General features: G+C 36.8%; 1 long non-coding RNA gene across 1 annotated transcript; it reads right to left on the reverse strand.

The window, feature by feature from the left end:
- Positions 1 to 4,784: 4,784 nt before the first annotated feature.
- LOC106942643 (uncharacterized) lies at positions 4,785 to 8,836 on the reverse strand. Its single transcript, XR_001423677.1, has 2 exons — positions 8,695 to 8,836; positions 4,785 to 7,051 (listed from the first exon to the last, which is right to left on the reverse strand). It is a non-coding gene; the product is annotated as an uncharacterized LOC106942643 (long non-coding RNA).
- Between the last annotated feature and the right edge of the window lie 1,211 nt (positions 8,837 to 10,047).

Consider the following 10,047-nt stretch of genomic DNA (forward strand, 5'->3'; position numbering starts at 1 on the left):
AACACATACACAAAAAAAAAAAAAAAAACCCAAACAGCTCACATGAAGACTACCGTAACAAACCGTCTGAAATGACTTAAACTCCCTACATGGATCCCATGTGAGCTTTGCTGGTATCGCAGCTAACTGCACCGACAGCGTCTTGTCCTTTAAATTAATCCTAGTAAGAGCGGTGTTTTCCTTCGTCTTTGCTATTTCACCGCATCCGGAAGCGTAGTTGACCGGATATGACGCGAAACTTTTTGAGTGTGTGTGTGTGTGTGTGTGTGTGTGTGACGGAAGCTCCCGGAGTTAATTTGACAAACCCCACGTCAGTTTATTTGCATATTTGTTATAAATAGAGATAAGTCGCACAAGAACCAAGTGTTAACGAAACAAAGGTTCAAGCTAGTATGTAGTGTTACAAGCTGAACTGGGTAGTAACTTACACTTATGCTTTTAGGAATAGTTTTATTACACCGTATTATTTACTTTTACTTGAGTAATAAAAGTAAAAGTAAAGTAAAAGTAAATGTGCATTTTATTTGAGTGCAGTAGTGAGTATTAACACTATTCTTGAATAAAATTTCTGTCTCAAGTAACTTCAATTAATTAAAAATAATTAACTGATTAATTTTTTTTTTTATTATTAATTGCGCCAAGTGATTTCCACCAAACATTTGGTGGAAAATGTTTTGTACATTTTCTGCCAAAAATGCAACGAACACAGACACACAGTTTATGTTTGTGAGACTTTTTGTTTGTAAACAGGCTTGGTTGAATGTTATATTCTGATAACCTGTATTGCCTAAATATAGATTGAATTGCAACTTATGTATCATTTTCTACAATATACATTACTGTGTAATGTTTAGAGAAACATGTGAGCATTGGTTTTACATGTTTGATGTTGAAAATATTTGGTTTAGAGGTATTATTGTTGCTATGTACTGTATCAATAGACTTAATATTCTTTGTAATTGTTGATCGAACCTTTCATTTAACCATCAGAAAGGATCTAGATAAACATTTTTTCATCTGTTATGTTATTAAGATTAGAGCATGTTCAAATCCTTATTCATGCCTTTGTGTGCTTCAAGATTAGATTACTGAAATGCTTTTATCAGTTTTACAAGAGTTTGCATGGCCGTTAGATGGTTCCGATTGCTACAGCTTGCGTTTTACTTTTGACAGCTAATAAATATTCTCATATTACTCAAGTGGTGATTTTTATGGACTGGTTTTGCTGTAAAAGCTAGATCGGATTTTAGGGTATTGCTGTTCACATGCGTGTTCTACAATCCCCATTTAGCATCCCGAACATTGACAGAAAAACTAAACTGTTACAGGAAAAAATGTTTTCTATTCCAAGCATCATTGCTAACCTCCTGAATCGCTTGATGTTAAAACCTAGTTAGTCCAAATGCTTTCAAAGTTTTTGAACTATGCAGAAGTTGCTTTTAGGAGCAACTTATCTAATTAATTACAAAAAAAATTACTTTTCGTCTAAAAGTACATGACAAAAGTGAAATTCGTTTTCAGTTTTCAATTTTAGTCAAAAATTAAAACTCCAAGCAATTTCTACAAAAAGAATCAAGCACATTGCAACGAAATGCTTAAATTCAGCTTTATTTGATGAATAACTGTTTTCCTCATATTAGAGATGTGCCCGAACAAAATATAATTTAGTACAGATTTTAAGATGCTAGATGCAAATTTAACTCATTTGAATCACATTTAGTTATTAAAACAGAAGCCATCTTGTCTCAGGTCAGAAACAACTATGGGACGCAGTTTTATACTTAGAGAAGGTTGGAAAACACGTCGCTTCTTGTAACTACTTTGCATGTGCTAAAGCACTAGAACTATAATTAGAACAGCAGCGACAAACAGTTTGGAAGCAGAAGAAGACTCAGACATGGTTATTATCACACAGTCGTCCTTTATACCAGCAGAATGTTGCGTACGCTGAGTTAAACATCTAATTTCTTTAGGCCTGCGGGGCTTCTGTGAGGACTCATTCCAGGTGCTTGAATCTTGAGTAAAAATGAATGACAACCATAGCTGAAAATAGGGAACTAAATTGATGTCACACAGTGTGCACAGTCTACCAATAACATTTAGATTTCTGCAGCACATATTCAAGTACCTCTGTTTATATTCTGTTTTTTTGGAGGAGTGCAGGGGGGGTTTCTGGATGTTTTAGTAAGAGACAGCACCTGCAAGAGTGCTCCACTTATTTATACAGGCCACTTTACACAGACCCATTTTTATATGATTTAGGATCCCACAACTAACAGCTGTTTTTGGTGCGAGTCTTTGCAGTACCATCAGAGAATGCACAGTTTCAGCAGAGCGCAATTGCTCATGTAATTATACTTTTACGATATATTACAAAAGCAACCATTGGTCACAAACAGACAAGACAGCCTCATTTCCTTTGGGCAGGCTCTTGGCGTCGCTGAACACTAAAACACATTATGTGCTGCTGAATGGTTGCTTTTGTGCCAACGGCATTTTGTTGAATCTCAAAACAATAAGTACAAAAGCAGACAAGAGAGCCGGTTTACATCGGCAACGCAACATTTAGCGCATGAGAGCCTCACAGAAGCATTCACGTCCATTAGTCTTTTTCACATTATGTTACAGCAAACAAGTTTCATTGCCTTGAGTAACTTTATACAAAAGACGAGCAGTTTGTGCACGAGGAAAAGGATAGTTTACAAAATTTGGTTAAAAATAGAAATCAGAGGAAATGTGGGGTGCGTTCGAATCTGCCTCTCCCCAAAGCACTATTTTGTACAGCTGCACGTCTCGGGATGCGTCAGCCATGTTCATTTTTATCTTTGGAAGTCAGCTAAGACCGAGTAGAGAAGGTGTTTGAACAGCAATTTCCAAGGCATGCCACATATTCTCAGTTAAACTTAGTTGTGGAAACTGAATAGGCCAATCAAATGTATACAAGAATGCTTTGACTTAAACCCTTTTGCAGACACCAGTGAACTTTCTTCAAAGACTGCAATGCATTTAATTTCATCCAGTTTCCCTGTTCCTCCCGAAGAAAAGCATCCCTACAGCTTCATGTTTCTAGTTAGATCAAATCTAATTAGATCATCTTCCACATGGATGCTCTTCACCCTATCTGACTTGAGGCAAATCACAAAAGTGACCTCTTTTAAAATGAATGCCTTTCTCCTTGTGAAATCTGCCAATTAGTAGCCAGGAATTTCCTTAGGTGTGCTGGAGTAGAGAGGAGGCAGATCATTTTTATTTTAGCAAAACATAATTATGTGTTACTTTGTGTTGTTCTACCACTTTTGTAGTTGTAATGCAAGAAAAATATGTATAAAAAGTAATACACTTGTGCATAAAAATGAAAACAAAAGACAAGTATACTTTAAAATAAACTTTGTGATTTTATTGTTTTATACTTAATCTTACACATCATACAATCCTAACTCTTAAAAGAAAAAAAAAAAAAAAAAAAAAGTTATCCGGTGGTGTCTCTGGGGGACTGGAGTGCGAAGGGACAGGAACTATACCTCTGAACAAAACTTTAATCTGAAATCTCCACAATTCATCTTTAAAGACAATGATCAAAAAATAACCTTAATCTGCATTTACACCTGTGGTGAAGCAGAACTTAAACCAGTCATAAGATATAGATTTATCAATCAAACCTCCTGTATGATGAAGACATTTATTATGAAAAGTGATGTTAACATTGAATTGAAGACAGCAGAACATAATCAACACACAGGAAAAAAAAAAAAGAAAAAGAAAAAAAGCTAATGTACTGATGGAATCTAGATTATGTAGGAATGCTAGTTGCTGGTGCCAAATCACAGTCTAAAACGATGTTAGTGGTTCAACTGACACTTGCGTAAAAATGACAACTGGCTATCCATTCTCTCCCTGAAACAGTCAAAATAAAATCCAAATAGTCTGTTAAATTGACATCATAACGTGTGAAATATTGTGGTTTACATTCAAACTGCTCGTAATTATTAGAAAAAGCCTGTTTACAGGGTCGGGTTACTGATATGAGCAGTCATTAATAAGCACAAACCATGGGACCCCCCCTCCCCCATGATTTACGCAGCCGAACAATCTTTTTACAAGTCATCTGTAAAGCAAAACTAAATGTTCTGCATCAAACAATATTTGAAAGTCTGGGAATTATGTTTAAATATATATGGATGCACCAGCTATAAGTCTTCGTAAAGCGAGACTGTTATTTGTCTCGTCATCACCCAAGATTCACCCCATCGGGATTTCAATTTTCCACTAGATGCAAAACGGCAAGAGAAATTAATCACAGTCAGGGTTTATAGACGCACAGCCTATCGCAGGTAAATGGGCTCGGTATTGGCATGCCAAGTCCTCACCCCAGCAGCCATTCAGACATGCCCATCACCAACACAGAGACTTCAACTGGAATTCAAATCGAGGAGTTAAAGCGGAAACTCATCTCAGAAGAAAAGCTTCACATCGATCACAATCTGCATTGGGTTCTTTTCGGGAAAAAAAAACAAAACAAAATAATCATTTAAAAAAAAAGAAAGGAAAAAAAAACAAACAAAAAAAACACCTTGCAGTTTCCTTTCAGCTTTTCTATAAATACTTAATGAGCAAGATCAAGCGACGTTTACGGGGAAAGCTTAAATAATGAAAACCTGAAACCTCAACTGCTACCTGAACGACACGGGGGCCTTTTAAAACTTTTAATATCAGTAACAGGATAAAAGCGTGGGTCGGAATACAGAGTAAGGGATGTTAAATGTGTAAGGAGGCGGGTTTTTTTTCTTTTGTTTGTTTTTATTTTAAACATTATGATTGTAAAAAATAGAAGATGCATGGCTTGGTGAAGATACAAGTAGCAGGTGGCTTACAGAAAACACAAAATTTTACATGTTATAATTGTACATTAAATGGGGTAATAAATTGGTAAAATTGTCAGTGCCAGTAAGGGCACTTTTTTTTTTGGATAATTATGAAAAGCACTTTAATACACATAGTACTATTCTTCACCTCAATCCATCACCTTAGTTACCTGGCAATAATCTACATAAAGATTATACTATATGAATTGGAGCCATATGTTATTTACATTTGGAAAAAAAAAAGAAAAAAAACAAAAACTGTTGAGTCCTGATAACTTCAGCCCCAAAGGTTTCAGCCATGCATTGTGCTACTGCTGAGTGTTGCCTTTTTTCAGACCACAGCTCCGACATTTCCAACTATGCAGTCAACTTGCAGCGCTGCGCTTTATGTCCCAACTGCACACATGCATCAGGTCAGATCTTCCTGAAAACAAGCTAGCCAGAAGCGATCTTTGCATAAGGACTCGTCTGAATCAGACTATGTAAGACAAAAAGAAAGAAAAAGAAAAAAAAAAAAAAGAAAACAAAAAAGGAAAGCACAGCACGGCGACAATCTTTGCTGTAGCTGAGCAGAACATGTTTTTGTGTAGCTTAACCGTGACCCAGGTCAGTTTTCATTCAGCATGTGTCAGTGGTCTGCTGGTGGTTAGAGAAACATGGAGCCTAACTGACTCCAAAAACAAAAAAGCACAAAAAAAAAAAAAAAAAAAAAAAAAAAAGGTTTTCAAGGAAAACCTCATAATACACCTCATCACTAAAACAAGGCTTTTTATTTCTGAGCCTGCTGTATAGCTCAGATATGAACTTCAAATGACCAAAATGCTGAACAAAACCAAGTAGGGTTGGCACATATTTTGTGCTCTGCAGTCGATATCCATTGTTGTGCTTTATTTCAATGGAAAAAAAAAAAAAAAAGTGAGAAAAAGGCAATCTTAATGCGCAGATTGCAGCAAAACTGCACTCCAATCCATATGAGAGGTTGTATATTATTTTACTTTCATGGTTATAGAGTAAGGATGGAATTAATTAAATAAAACTGCAAAGTGCAAATCCTAACAATCTGCTGACACATGCCACCAATCCTCCAGCACATACCAAACAATATAAAATAAATAGAATGCAATCACACAATTCAAGCTAACTAGAATATATTAATATAGATCTTCTGAAGTCATACGCTCATTAAAACAAGAAAAAAAAAAAAATCAGGATTCAATCACTCGGTTAAGTCAAGGTTCTCCGTCAGCTCTGACCTTTACCTCCCCAATCAATAGCTGTTCATGTACCCAGTATCCATGCATGTCAACATAAAGAAAGAAATGACTAAAAAAAAATAAAAATAAAAAATGCTGAGCCTTCGGACTTCAACATGTGGTGATCCAAAGGCTGAGAGCTAAAGAGGGGGGCGGGGGGAAGCAATTTCAAAATTAAGGTTACAGAAATTTTAAAGTCTAAGACAAAAAATATTCCAAAGCCCTTAAAAAGGTCTGACACATGATTTCTTTTTGTTTCTCTTTTTGAACCAACACCTTCTGAATAAGATGGTTTCATTATCCAGGCTGTGGCACATTCCCAAACTCCTTATACCCATTTTATTTCAATGACCCACAGGGATTGTACAAATAAAAATGACTAACACGATCCCTCTAAGCTGAGAAACAAAAAAAGGCCTAAAATGTATATCCCCTCCCTCCCCATGGCAAAACAAATGTCCGTCAAGCCCCTACTTTACTCTCTCCCCAACTCTCAAGCAGATGTATGCAAACACACACGCGCGCGCGCACACACACACTTTCATACAAGCCCAAAACACAGACACTCAGATTTAGCTGCAGTCACTAGCAGAGAGAGAGCGAGAGAAAGAGAGGGAGGGAAACACTAGTAAGGGACGTGTCTTGACTTTTTGCTGCGACCATGTCGCCCCACCCCGCCTGCCTTCAACTACCTTGAACAAATGAAGCCACGATGTCGGGTGTTTTTCATCCAAGTTGCCATTGTTCAAATTCACAAAGTCTTAGAGACTTTTATTGCACTTAGTCCTCATAACTTCTGAATTTTTTCAGCCACCACGATGGGGTTCTCCTTGCGTATGCGTGCAGCCGCTGCACTCCGGTAATCATACGGACAGTCGTGTTTGTCAGAGTAGCGATGGATGGCACAGAACAGGTTGCCACAGCGACAGTCAAAACCTGATTTAAAAGAGAGAGAGGAAAACTGTTTAAACCATTAGCATAAAGAAATATAAATACACAAACTGATGCTTTGGGGTTTTCTGGACTTAATAAAACGCTATGCAAGTACAGGCCTGCTTTACGTGGATTGTTGCACTGAACCGTAGTGAAAAGTTCAACTACAGTTAACTACAGTTTTTTTTTTTTTTAAAGTACTTTCACATAGATCTTTCAGACTGTAAATGTTTTTCCATTAATAGGAAATTTAGCTTGATTGGCAGCTCAAGAATCCCTTTTGCAGTGCACAAGTTGTTGCATGTCGAAAACAACTCAAAGTGATAAGTGCTAAGATTTGACGTAAGAGGAAGTACTAAAATGGAAGAAGGCCTTTTAGAAAAACAATTTCCTGCTACCAATCTACTGTTCATTCAGACTGAGGACAGACTTCAGATAAGAGGAAGGAATGCAGAAAATTTGTTCAGATGTTTTCAACATCAACACTGGAAGATGTTGGCAGCGTTTTAGAAATGCTGAGCGCTGCAGTGTGAATTTACAATTCCTAAGGGTTACACGCTGAGAACATCAATTGTCCTAATTGTGTCAATAAAGAATAGTAAAGACAATATTGCATAATAGGATTCTACAGTCAAAGTTTTGCCATTTCAAGCAGAGAAAAAAGACCCTTTCAAAGATCTTGCTAAAATCAGTAATCTGCACAGTAGCAAAACAAAGCACCAAAATATGCACCAGTTAAAACTGGTTTGAACACTACAAATCCCTCTGTCAAATGAACATCTCAACATCAAATGCAACTTTCTGCACATCAACAGCTTTTGTGCTTTTAATATAACAAACAAGTCTCATCAGAAAATATATTGGAATTTATTGATCGTGACTGTAAATGTTAATGTGAGATGAAGATGGCACTAAAATAAATACAATATCCAGGATGCAGAGGAGTTGAACGTTACCTGGGACATTTATAGCAGGGGACTCCGATCTCGAAACTTTGATACGTTGCTAGGCAACGTATCAAACACTTCACATTTTTACAATACTGGTTGCATGCTGTGTGGTCGACTGCGAGGACATTGGAGCCATTTCCTCCTTTAACTGTGATTAAAGTTTTAAACACTTTTCAACTGGCCCTAGTTTCATCTTTTTTTGTGAAATATAAATATATTTAGAGTGTTTCTGGCGTGAAACCATCTTACATATTTTCTAAAGCAAAATATGGAGCGCGTACAATACAAACATCCAATCAGAGCCAGAAGGAGGGTCTTAGTGCTGTGAATCATCACCCTTGTGTATGGGCTGCTCACAAACCCCACGTGTCCTGCTGTGTTGTTCACCACAACAGAGCTGGTAGAAGTTGGATCACAGATTTTATCGCCAATCTTCTACATGGTTAGAGAGATAACGCAAGAGTCTCTAGCAACAAAATATAAATATATGATAACACTGAAGAAAAGCAATTTCCATAAAGAAAATGACAAAATATATGTTGCATTAATACCAATTTCGAGGGGTCTACTAAGTGTGGGGTTTAAAGTAAAGATTTGCAGCAATCCTTGGCCACAAGTTGCAAACTTATTGAGCCCAGCATCAAGGCAGAGCTTAATAATTACCCCGAAAGTGTGGAAACTGCTTTCCCTACTTACCAGTAAGGCCCACTTTCTTCCGGCAAGAAAAGCAGCGGTTCTTTTTCTTGTTCTTATCAGGGGTTTGGTCACCTTCAGAAGATGCTTGCGCATCGTCAGTCACAGGTTCTGATGTTAGAAGGAAAACAGCACATGCTTAGATGAGGGAGAACCCCTCAGTCGTTTTTCAAAAGAGGCAAGCCAAAAAAGAAATCCATGAAATTCAAGAAAGACAGTTGTGTGTCACAGTTACAAGTCAGGAAATGGTCAAGAGGAAAATCGCCACATATTCAAGACTGCTCTTATCTAAGGTTTCAATTAACTGGAGCTATTACAAGCAAGGCAGGATGAGGATCCAAGTTTATCCTGTTAGCATACAGTACGGGTCTGCAACCTGCGGCTCGTTGGATTCTATGCAGTGGCTCTTGTAAAACCAAATAAGATGTTTTGTAATCATAAAGGCAACTAGAAAGGGTGGCTATTTTCAGTTTTTTTTATGTTTTCGGCATTGAATATTTACAAGAGAAGACCATAGATTGTACGAGGCTTTAAAAAGTGATGTAATGTTTCTTAGCATCCAACTATGTGCTTTAAATTTTGGGTGGGTTACCCATCTTTCACAATGTTATGGAATGGGTTCACTTAGCTGGCTTTATTACACAAAATTTAGTTTTTTTTTTTGCCCCTTGTAAAGGTCAGACGATTCATTTTGTTTTAACATCTAAAAATAAAAATACATTTTAGTTTAAATCTCCCTAGCTTTCAAAATACATTTCATTCAGCACATATTTATAAAATTAATACTTTTTTTTGGCTCTACACTCATTTTGTAGCAGCGGGTGAAAACATAGCTCTCTGAATTAAAAAGGTTGCTGACCCCTGGAATATTACTGAAGCAGACGGCAGCTTGTTAAACAAAGCATGATGAAATCTTCTCCACTTTTAAGAATGGTGAAGGTCCTGTGATGCTGTGGACTGAAGATAAAAAGCCCTTTGCTACTTATATGGACTACTTGAAGCATGTTGAGGGAATAACCACATTCCCCCAGACACACTCACACATTCAAACACCAAAATGTGGGCTTAGGTGCCCAAGAGAACATCAACAAGGGTCGACGGAGGAAGCTGGAATCGAACCCAAAACTCTCTCACTACAAGTCTACTCTTCCCACTGCAGGAGTGGACATAAATAAATGTGCTCAACTTAAAGGTTAACTTTTATTTTAATGCTACTGTGATGAAAGATTAATTTATAATGAAACATTTCACACATGTTTATGGACAGGTGATTTGTTGTTAAAAAAAAAAAAAAAAAAAAAAACCAAAATTTTGTTTTAAAATAAAAAAATTTCCATTTTTTTCATAAATTTATAA

The sequence above is a fragment of the Poecilia latipinna genome, unplaced genomic scaffold (assembly GCF_001443285.1).
Source record: "Poecilia latipinna isolate Pla-1442-1.1 unplaced genomic scaffold, P_latipinna-1.0 Scaffold4443, whole genome shotgun sequence".
NCBI lineage: Eukaryota > Metazoa > Chordata > Actinopteri > Cyprinodontiformes > Poeciliidae > Poecilia > Poecilia latipinna.